Source organism: Odocoileus virginianus, chromosome 23, assembly GCF_023699985.2.
Source record: "Odocoileus virginianus isolate 20LAN1187 ecotype Illinois chromosome 23, Ovbor_1.2, whole genome shotgun sequence".
Lineage (NCBI taxonomy): Eukaryota > Metazoa > Chordata > Mammalia > Artiodactyla > Cervidae > Odocoileus > Odocoileus virginianus.
In genome coordinates, this window is record NC_069696.1 from 14,490,900 (window position 1) to 14,499,787 (window position 8,888).

The following is an 8,888-nucleotide window of genomic DNA, read 5'->3' on the forward strand; positions in this document are numbered from 1 at the left end:
ATGATCCTAGTTTTCTGAATGTTGAGTTTTAAACTAATTTTTTTACTCTCCTCTTTCACTTTCATCAAGAGGCTCTTTAAGTTAAAGGAGGTCACCATTATCTTCATTACCTCCACCATAGTTTGGCCTCAGGTCAAACAACAGGGAGGGAACACAGCCCATCCATCAACAGAAAACTGGATTAAAGATTTACTGAGCATGGCCCCACCCATCAGAACAAGACCCAGTTTCTCCCTCAGTCAGAGTCTCCCATTCCATAAGCCTCTTATCTTTCTCCATCAGAGGGCAGACAGACTGAAAACCACAGTCACAGAAAACTAACCAAACTGATCACATGGACCACAGCCTTGTCTAACTCAATGAAACTATGAGCCATGCCATGTAGGGCCACCCAACATGGATGGATCATGGTGGAGAGTTCTGACAAAACGTGGTCCACTGGAGAAGGGAATGGCAAGCCACTTCAGTATTCTTGCCTAGAGAACCCTGTGAACAGTATGAAAAGGCAAAAATACAGAACACTGAAAGATGAACTCCCCAGGTCGGTAGGTGCCCAATTCAAAAAGATACATGTACCCTTATCTTCATGGCAGCAATATTCACAACAGCCAAGATATGGAAGCAACTTAAGTGTTCATCAGCAGATGAACAGATAAAAAAGATGTGATACATACATACAATAGAATACTTTGAGCCATTAAAAGAATGAAATAATGCCGTTTTTAGCAACACGGATGGACCTAGAGATTACCATACTAAGGGACGTAAGTCAAACAGAGAAAGACAAATACCATACAACATCACTTATATGTGAAATCTAATATACACACACACACACACACACACACACACACACACACACACACACAAATGGACTTGTCTATGAAACAGAAACAGAATCACAGACCTAGAGATAAGACTTGTGAGTGCCAAGGGGTAGAGGAAGCCTGGGGTGAGCAGATGCAAGATGGGTAAGTATGAAGGTCTTAGTGCTTTGTACAGGGAACTATATTCAACATCCTGGAATAAACTGTAATGGAAAAGAATACAAAAAAAGAATACACACACACACACACATATATATAAATATGTATAACTGAATCTCTGTGTTATTCAGTAGAAATTAAGACAACATTTAAGCCAAATATACTTCAATAAGGGATTCCCTCATAGCTCAGTCAGTAAAGAATCTGCCTGCAGTGCAGAGGACCCGGGTTCGACCCCTGGGTGGGAAAGATCCGGTGCAGAAGGGAATGGTAACCCACTCCAGTTTTCTTGTCTGGAGCATCTCATGGACAGAAGAGCCTGGTGGGCTACTGTTCATGTGGTCACAGGAGTCGGACACGACTTAGCAACTGAACCTTATTCAATAAAACACATTTTTAAAGAAATAAAAAGGCAATCTGAAAAGATGGGGCGTGAATGTGCGACACAGTAGTAAGCACCCGGGCACGCAGGGGCCTCTTACTTCCTTCTCTGGACCAGTTTTCACAGCAGCAAGTGGGGATGTTATTAGCGCTTCCTTCCCAGGAAGGTGAAAAGAAATGAATGAAATGACCCATCTAAAGTGCCTGGACCCGTTACCTGGGAAGAGCTCTGAACACCAACCTGTGATCCTCCAGTCCTGCGTCGGGACCCGGAGGCGGTCCAGTGTGTTCAGAGGGACATGGCTGGAAAAGTCACATGGCAGGAGAAACCCAGGGTCCTCCTGGGCCGAGGCTGAGGTGTGGCTGCATCCGGTCAGGAGACCCTGAGGTCCTGTGAGTGGATGGACAGCCCAGCTTCCTGTCGCCTGGAGGGCGGCTCTGGGACTCACGTGGAAGGCCAGTGTCACCGGACTAGGCCCACTGCGGGGAGAGAGCCCAAGTCAGGCATGGAGGGCGCAGAGCCCAAACGGAAAGGCTGGGGATGGCATCGCTGTGTCCCAAGGAGGCAGGACGTTTCCAGGTGTCTTGTGGGGCCCTAAGGAGCAAACCTGGGGCCAGGGGTCAGAGGTTCAGGGAAACATCTTACCAAGAAAGAGCTTAGACGTCCACTCTGCCCCTCCAGGAATGGCCCCCCGAGACCCACCACAAGTTCACTGGACGCGGCGAATGGCAACTCTGCTCCCCTACGAGACCCTGGGCAACGGAGCTGAGACTGCAAGGCCCAGGCTCCTCATTGCAGAGACCGTGGCCGTGGAAGCTCTGAGACCGTTCTCAGGAAGCCACGTGCAGCGCCTGGTCCACACACACCACACTCACCCCTACCTTCAGCCCAGGGCTGCCAACCGCAGGCCAGGACAGATTGGCAGCTGCCCTTGCAAGGACAGACTCTGCTCATAGAACCTGTCAGCCCCGAAGCTCCCAGGACAGAGGGCAAATAAAATCTATGAATGAATAACGACCACGATCGGGAGCCCAGGGGCTTCACAGACATGGGTTCTCGTTGTACAACCAGCTGGCAGGGCGGGCGTTTCAGCTCCGAGTTTCCAGCTGAGGAAATGCGTGTCCCTGAGTCTCAGTGACCTTCCTCAGGTCAGACAGCCCATAAGCACTATCACAGAGGTGGAGCCAGGCATTACATGCATGGCCTACCCTCAGCATTCATGGTGATGCCGGGCCCCCGTTGCCACCCTGGGTCAGCGGGGTCTGCTCGGGGATGTGCCTGAGGGGAGCGGGGTCCACGTTGAGCTGGTTCACAGCCATGTCCCTGGGCCTGGCTCAGGCCTACACCGAGCGAGCGGCTCCTTCATGAATATTGTACAATGGGTGAATAAATGAGCAGTGGGAGCCCCAGCTGGGGGAGGCGGAACAGAGGGTACAGCGGGGAAGGATGGAGCGGAGGCCCGTGGGTTGGGACCACGAGGTGTGTTAGCATGCAGGGCCTGACTCGGGAGGCACGGCCTCACTGCACAGGCACGAGAAAGATCCAGGCAAAACCAAGGCAGAAAAAACCACTCGGCATGAAATAGCCGGGGAGGGGAGACCGGGAGCAAGCAAGGCTTGTCCAGGAATGAAGAAAGGGTGCCTTTACAGAAAACCCAAGTTCATTCTCCTGAAAGAGAACGTGAAACAATTTCAGGAACGGGGAAGGCACTCGCGCTGTGGATGTTGTTTTCAGACACGGCAGAGAAATCTCTCCAGATTGAGCTCCAGGGCCAGGCTGCTCCAAGCTCCAGGGAAGAAAGACAAGGGGGTCCCTTGCTCTGAGACCTGGGGTTTCCTAAGGACACCCAGGCCAGCAAAGCTCCCGAAGGGCAGACTGTAAAACAGAGCTAGTATCTGGAACCGTGCACAGCTGCATGGGCATCGAGGGTGCCGGGGGTGGGGGAGATGGGGGCTGGAAACTTTCTCTTGTCGTTAAAAACAGCTCAGCTTCCAACTGCTCTGAATTATAAGGGGGCCTCTGGAGCAGAAGAGGGGAAGAGCATGGACTGAGACCAAACCCTCTGTTTTCATTCTTTATTTCTATTTCACTCATTTTATTTCTCTGCCCATAAGCCCCATCGCAGGATGCCGGGCTCCCTGGCTCATCAGTTCTCATGTGAAGCTGCTCTGACATCATTTTCTACCTGACACAAGAAGGATGCTGCCTGCAGAAGGCACTTCGGTCAGGGAGAAGCCACTGTTTTTAGCAGAACGAATGCGTTCCTTCGCTCAGGGGCACGGGCTGCAGCTGAGGCCATTCCGTCCTTCGGTGAACGTGTGAGGAGGTTTCCTGGCACAGGAGACAGGCCGCTTGGAAAGCAGCCAGACACCACAATGGACTTATTTCTTTTCTTGCTCTGATGGAGCAAACACAAGGTCTAACCATGATGTCATAAGAGTGATTGTTCAGAGCCCTGGATGAGGCCATCTGATTCCCAGCCTCACCTGAGTCATGGTCCTTTCAAATCCAACACTGTTTCTTAAAATAAATACCAAAAATGACTTTGTATGAAGGGCAGGACAGATCTTGGCCATTTAACAATGACCTGGGGATTTAATGAATGAGTAAAATATTCTCTGGCCAAACTGTGAAATTATTTTCCATTGTTTCCCCAGAAAGAAGTTTTCCATCTATTTAACACAGTCTTTGGAATTTTGTCCTAAACATATGATGGCTTTGGGATGTAGAAAACTACTGATGCCCCGATCTCTCTGCTCCCACCTGGATGGCAACCCCTGGGCAGATGAGCACGCCTTCCTCTGCCCTCGTTTGTCATTTGAGTGAGCGGGGCAGGCAGGTGCTCTGCCGTCGGGTCACTCCCTTCCTGGACTGAGAGCCTGGTGGAGGCTAACACTCGGGTCAGGCTGCTCCATCATGAGCTCCCTTATTTCTCCCGCTTTATCAGGAGGGTGTGTTCAGACCCCATGCCACTGATGGAGGACCTGCACCCGAGCGCGTCTTCCTCAGGCTCGCTCGCCGGCACTGGAACTCAAGGCCTTGGACTCCGAGTCGGGCCCTTCCTAAAGCGGTGCTGCGTCTCCTTACAGACGCACAGCCCTCGGGAAGAGCAAGAGCTGTGTGCCGCCCTCCACTGCTCAGAACCTTCCAGAGAGGCGCTCGGGGAGTGGGCAGCTGTGCAGAGCTGGGAGGACCCCTGTGAGTCAGCCCTGCCTGGGGGGGCCCGGCTTGCGGGACTCAGATGAAGTCCAGCGCCTCCATCGTGACCTTAAAGGGAACATCAAATGTTACTAGGATTATGTGTTCCTCGAACACCACAGACGGAAGCATTTATATCTGACAGTCACGAGGAAGTTATCTCAGGTGATAAGACACTCTTTTGGCTGCAACCAGAGAGGAAAATTGTGATGAGACAAACTGGGGGGGAATGCAGCAGACAGCGAGGGGGGGTCGCCCAGAGGGGAGGAGGGGAGCCTGGGTCTCAGCGGAGGGCCTTGCGCGTGAGCTCACGGGGGCATGACACCAGCATGCAGAGACGCTGCAGGGAGTTCACTGGGGGTACAGGCACCCCTGTGGGAGGCTCAGGGGGGGATCCGGGGATCCCTCCTTCCAGGGACCGGTGCTCACTGAGCCCTTGCACCCACCGCACCTCCCGACCTTGGGGGACGACATGCAGGCAGGGCTTGGGGACCCCTGGGCTGGGGAGGGCAGCTGCGGGAAGCTGTGCCCGGGGCATCCCACGGGGCTGGGGGGCTCCTGCTGTGAGCCCCAGGGGAGAAGGAAGCAGGGAAAGACAAGATGGACCACCTTCTGGAAAAGAGGAATCGCCCAGCAGAGACACAGGAAAGACCACGCGTCTGGGACCACCGGTGGCTTGAGTCCCCGGGGGGATGCCAGGGCAACCGCCCTGGTCATCAAGAGGCCGCGCGCCGCGGGCGACAGGCGGGGCGTTTGACTCACAGGGACAGAGCCCCTGAGTCACGGCCCGTGGGCGGCAAGATGAAGAGGGTAGGGTGACCTGGGGCTCCCCTGGGCCCCTGGGGATGGCGTCACCTCCCCACGGGAGCCCGGGAGGGCTCAGGGCTGGCAGAGGGCACGGCGGGTGGGAGCTTACTGATAGGGTGTCCATCTGCGTGGAGCCCAGCTACGTCAGGGGTGGGGAAGATGCCACGCGGGGAGACCCCAGGGATTTGAAGAAGGTTCTGGAAGCATCGCCACTGTCTGAGAAACTCCCCCCAGATGGCAAACCGAGTCAGGAGGAGGGGGCGACACAGGAGGCAGCAAACCGTCTCCCTGGGGCTGCAGACCGAGCGGGAGGAGACGGAGCGGCCCGCGGTGCTGACCTTCCGGCGCACGGGGCTGACCTTCCCGCCCGCGAGGCTGACCTTCCGGCCCGCGGCGCTGGCCTTCCGGCCCATGGGGCTGACCTTCCGGCCCGCGAGGCTGACCTTCCGGCCCGCGGCGCTGGCCTTCCGGTCCGCGAGGCTGACCTTCCGGCCCGCGGGGCTGACCTTCCGGCCCGCGGCGCTGGCCTTCCGCCCGGCCCGCTGAGACAAAGCGGAGTCATGAAGGTGGCAGAGCAGTCCCAAGACGCTCCCGGGTAACCAAGGAAGGGAAACCCGGGGGCAGACACCACGCTCGAACGTTTCTGGAAAAGTGACGCAAACGTAGGTGGAGGGCTGCAGAAACGCAGAGTGGAGTCGAACCCGAAATAGGTGAAAAGAAGCCACTTTGTCTCCTCTGAAGAGAGTTCCAGAGGAACTGCTGGGGCAGAAGAACCCAGCAGAGAAAGGAGGGGGCGGGGGAGGGGACAGGGGCCGCGCAGCGTCAGCGAGAGGCCTCTGGACTCCACGAGCCCCCCAGCTGCCCCAGGAGGAAACCCCTGGGCGGAAGGACCCCGGGTGTGGGAAGTGTTGGGAGAGAGAGGAAGGCAGACGGCCCCTGACCTGCAGGACACCCGCCAGGGAGGGAAGCCAGAGGCAGACAGGGCTGACCGTGAGCTGGGCCCAGGCTCTGTTCAGGAGGAGGGGTCTCTGGGTTTTGGGCGCAGGAGACCCAAGGGCGGGCTCTGTGGCCCCAGAGCTGAGAGGTGTCCTGGATAACCCAGAGTCTCACCTGCTTCTCAAATGTGGGCCGTGGACCAGGAGCCCGGCCTCCCCAGGGAGCATGTTGGTCAAGATCTTCCCTCCTCCTGAGAGGTCCACTCCAGCCTGGGATTCCTCGCTGATGCGGAGAAGGTGGTGGCCAGAGGGAAGGATCCACTCCCCCAGGAGGTGGCCTTGCAGGAGGGCAGGGGGCCACTGGCCATTAACGGACAGTCACTCTGCTTTACAGGCTGTGTGAGCCTGGAGGACCTCGAGACAGCCAGTGCCCGAGGTTGGGGTGATCATGACCCCTCCTAGACTGATGACTGGTGAGCTAAGTGAGACCTCTGCAAACACAGCAGCCTGGTGGCCAGCCACCACGAGCCTGAACCCCCGTGGTCAAGTCCAAGCAGATCCTGTCTCCCACCTGCAGGCTCGCCCTCCGCCCCCAGCCCTCCCAGCTGCTCCAGGCACTGTCCCCAAGGGGAACAAGAGGCTGCCGAACCTCTGAGTGTCCAGTGGTCAGCCCCCACACCCCCGCCACTCTCCCTGAGTTCTGGAGGGAGTGGTTTCCTCTGTTGCTCCGGGTGCCCTGATGCCTCAGAAATAGCTTAGGGCAGAGAATGCTCAGTCCTGTCACCCCCTTATCCACGGCTCTGGTTTCTGAGGTTTCAGTGACCCGCAGTAAACCAAGCTCAGTAAACTTTGAATGAAAAATTCCAGAAATAAATAATTGATGAGTGTTAAATTGGGAGTTGAATTTTAGGTGTTCTGAATAAGGTGATGGACTCTCACACCATCCTGCTGTGTCACCCCCAGATCCCCAACCAGCAGCGTGGTCCTGGCCAGAGACACAGGCTCACGCGAAGCAGCAGGTCCTCCTACAGGTTCATCCAGAGGTCGGCGGTAGGTAGCCTGACTGTACATCAGGACGCCGCCATCGCTCACCTCAGTGACCCCATCACCTGGCATTGTCATCGCTCAGCATCACGAGAAGAGGAGGTGCAGCATGATGAGATATTTTGAGAGAAGGACCATACCAGCACAGCTTTTATCATGGTATATTGTCACAACGGTTCTGTTTTATTATTGATGTCATTAATCTCTCACTGTGCCTAATTAATAAATTAGCATACACATGTGTGGGGGAAAGTGGTATTAATAGGATTGGGTACCACCCACGGTTTCTGGCATCCACTGGGGGTCTGGGAACATATCTGCCAAGGGTATAGAGGCCCACTGTACCCACTGCTAGAGGGATGTATGGAGGAAAGAAAACAGCTGTCAACTCTTTACAGAACTGGGCACTCAGGCCCACCTGTTTCCTTGGCGGGAAGCCGCCTCCTTCCCTCCGCTTTCGTCCTTGGAATATGGAATTTTCATGCTTTGCCTGAAAACTTGGCTGTGTCTCTGCCAACAGCAGTCGTGATGGCAGGACGCGGGCTGTCCTGAGGTCTCCGGCCACGCCTGCAGGGACAGTGAACAGGGGCCTCCGCCTCCTGCTTCTATTTCTGCATCGTTAGATCTCTCTCACTGTGCAGCACACACACAATCCCCAAGAAGAAATGATCTCCTTACAAAATGACATAAAACCAAACCTGCCCATTAGCCATTCCGCGCTAACGGGCGATACTCTTTGTTGGAAAGTTTCTATTTCTCTAAGACAATGGATAATATGGCACTCATTCTCCATGGGCTTTTATGAATTATAGTGAAGGACAGAAAAAAAGAAAAATCCATATGTCTCTGAAATCCCAGAAATCAGAAGCAAAGAGGAAGTTTAATGAATATGGAGTTTGAAAATTTTAATGTGCTCAAGAGACCATTAAGACATTGCGATACATTAAGTCTGAGAAACTGAAATTATTAACTTGTATGAACATCATGCTTCCTTATCCTAGATTCTAACAGAGGCCTGCAGTGCCAAGCAGAGAGGTTTTGGCAAGTTTGTGGAGGATGTGTGTGGACTGAGACAATTCTGGTTGTTTGGGGACATGCCACTCCAGGTGTGGAAGGGAGAAGCTGCAGGCAGGGATCAGGGGGGTTCTCAGAAACCAGACTGGGTGCTGTGGTCACAGCCAGGCCCGCCCTGGAGACCAGGAAGCTGGTGGGGGGCTGCACAGATGCTCCTGCAGACTCAGGAAGTGGGACCCCATTTCTTGCTTCAGTCCTGCCTCCCTAAGTCACAGTCCTTCATTCTTACTGAGCCTCCTCTGGGCCCCGGCGGAGGAGCTGGTGTCTTAGGGGGGTTGTGAGTCCTGGGCATGTGTCCCCTCAGCTTCCTGACTGACAAGTCTGACCTCCATCCCCCAGATGACTGCCCTGACCTCACCACACGGTGGGACATGAGAGGACATTTCTCTTGTCCTCTCCAGTGACTCACGTAGTTTGGGTGAAAATGCTACGACCTTAAGGTTTAAAGTTACACACCCTTTA

At 54.8% G+C, this 8,888-nt stretch overlaps 1 long non-coding RNA gene across 1 annotated transcript; it reads left to right on the forward strand.

The window, feature by feature from the left end:
- The first annotated feature begins 5,875 nt into the window (after window positions 1–5,875).
- Window positions 5,876–7,591, forward strand: LOC110137353 (uncharacterized). The gene is made up of 3 exons (XR_002313915.2): window positions 5,876–6,083; window positions 6,703–6,781; window positions 7,272–7,591. It is a non-coding gene; the product is annotated as an uncharacterized lncRNA (long non-coding RNA).
- The last annotated feature ends 1,297 nt before the right edge of the window (window positions 7,592–8,888 follow it).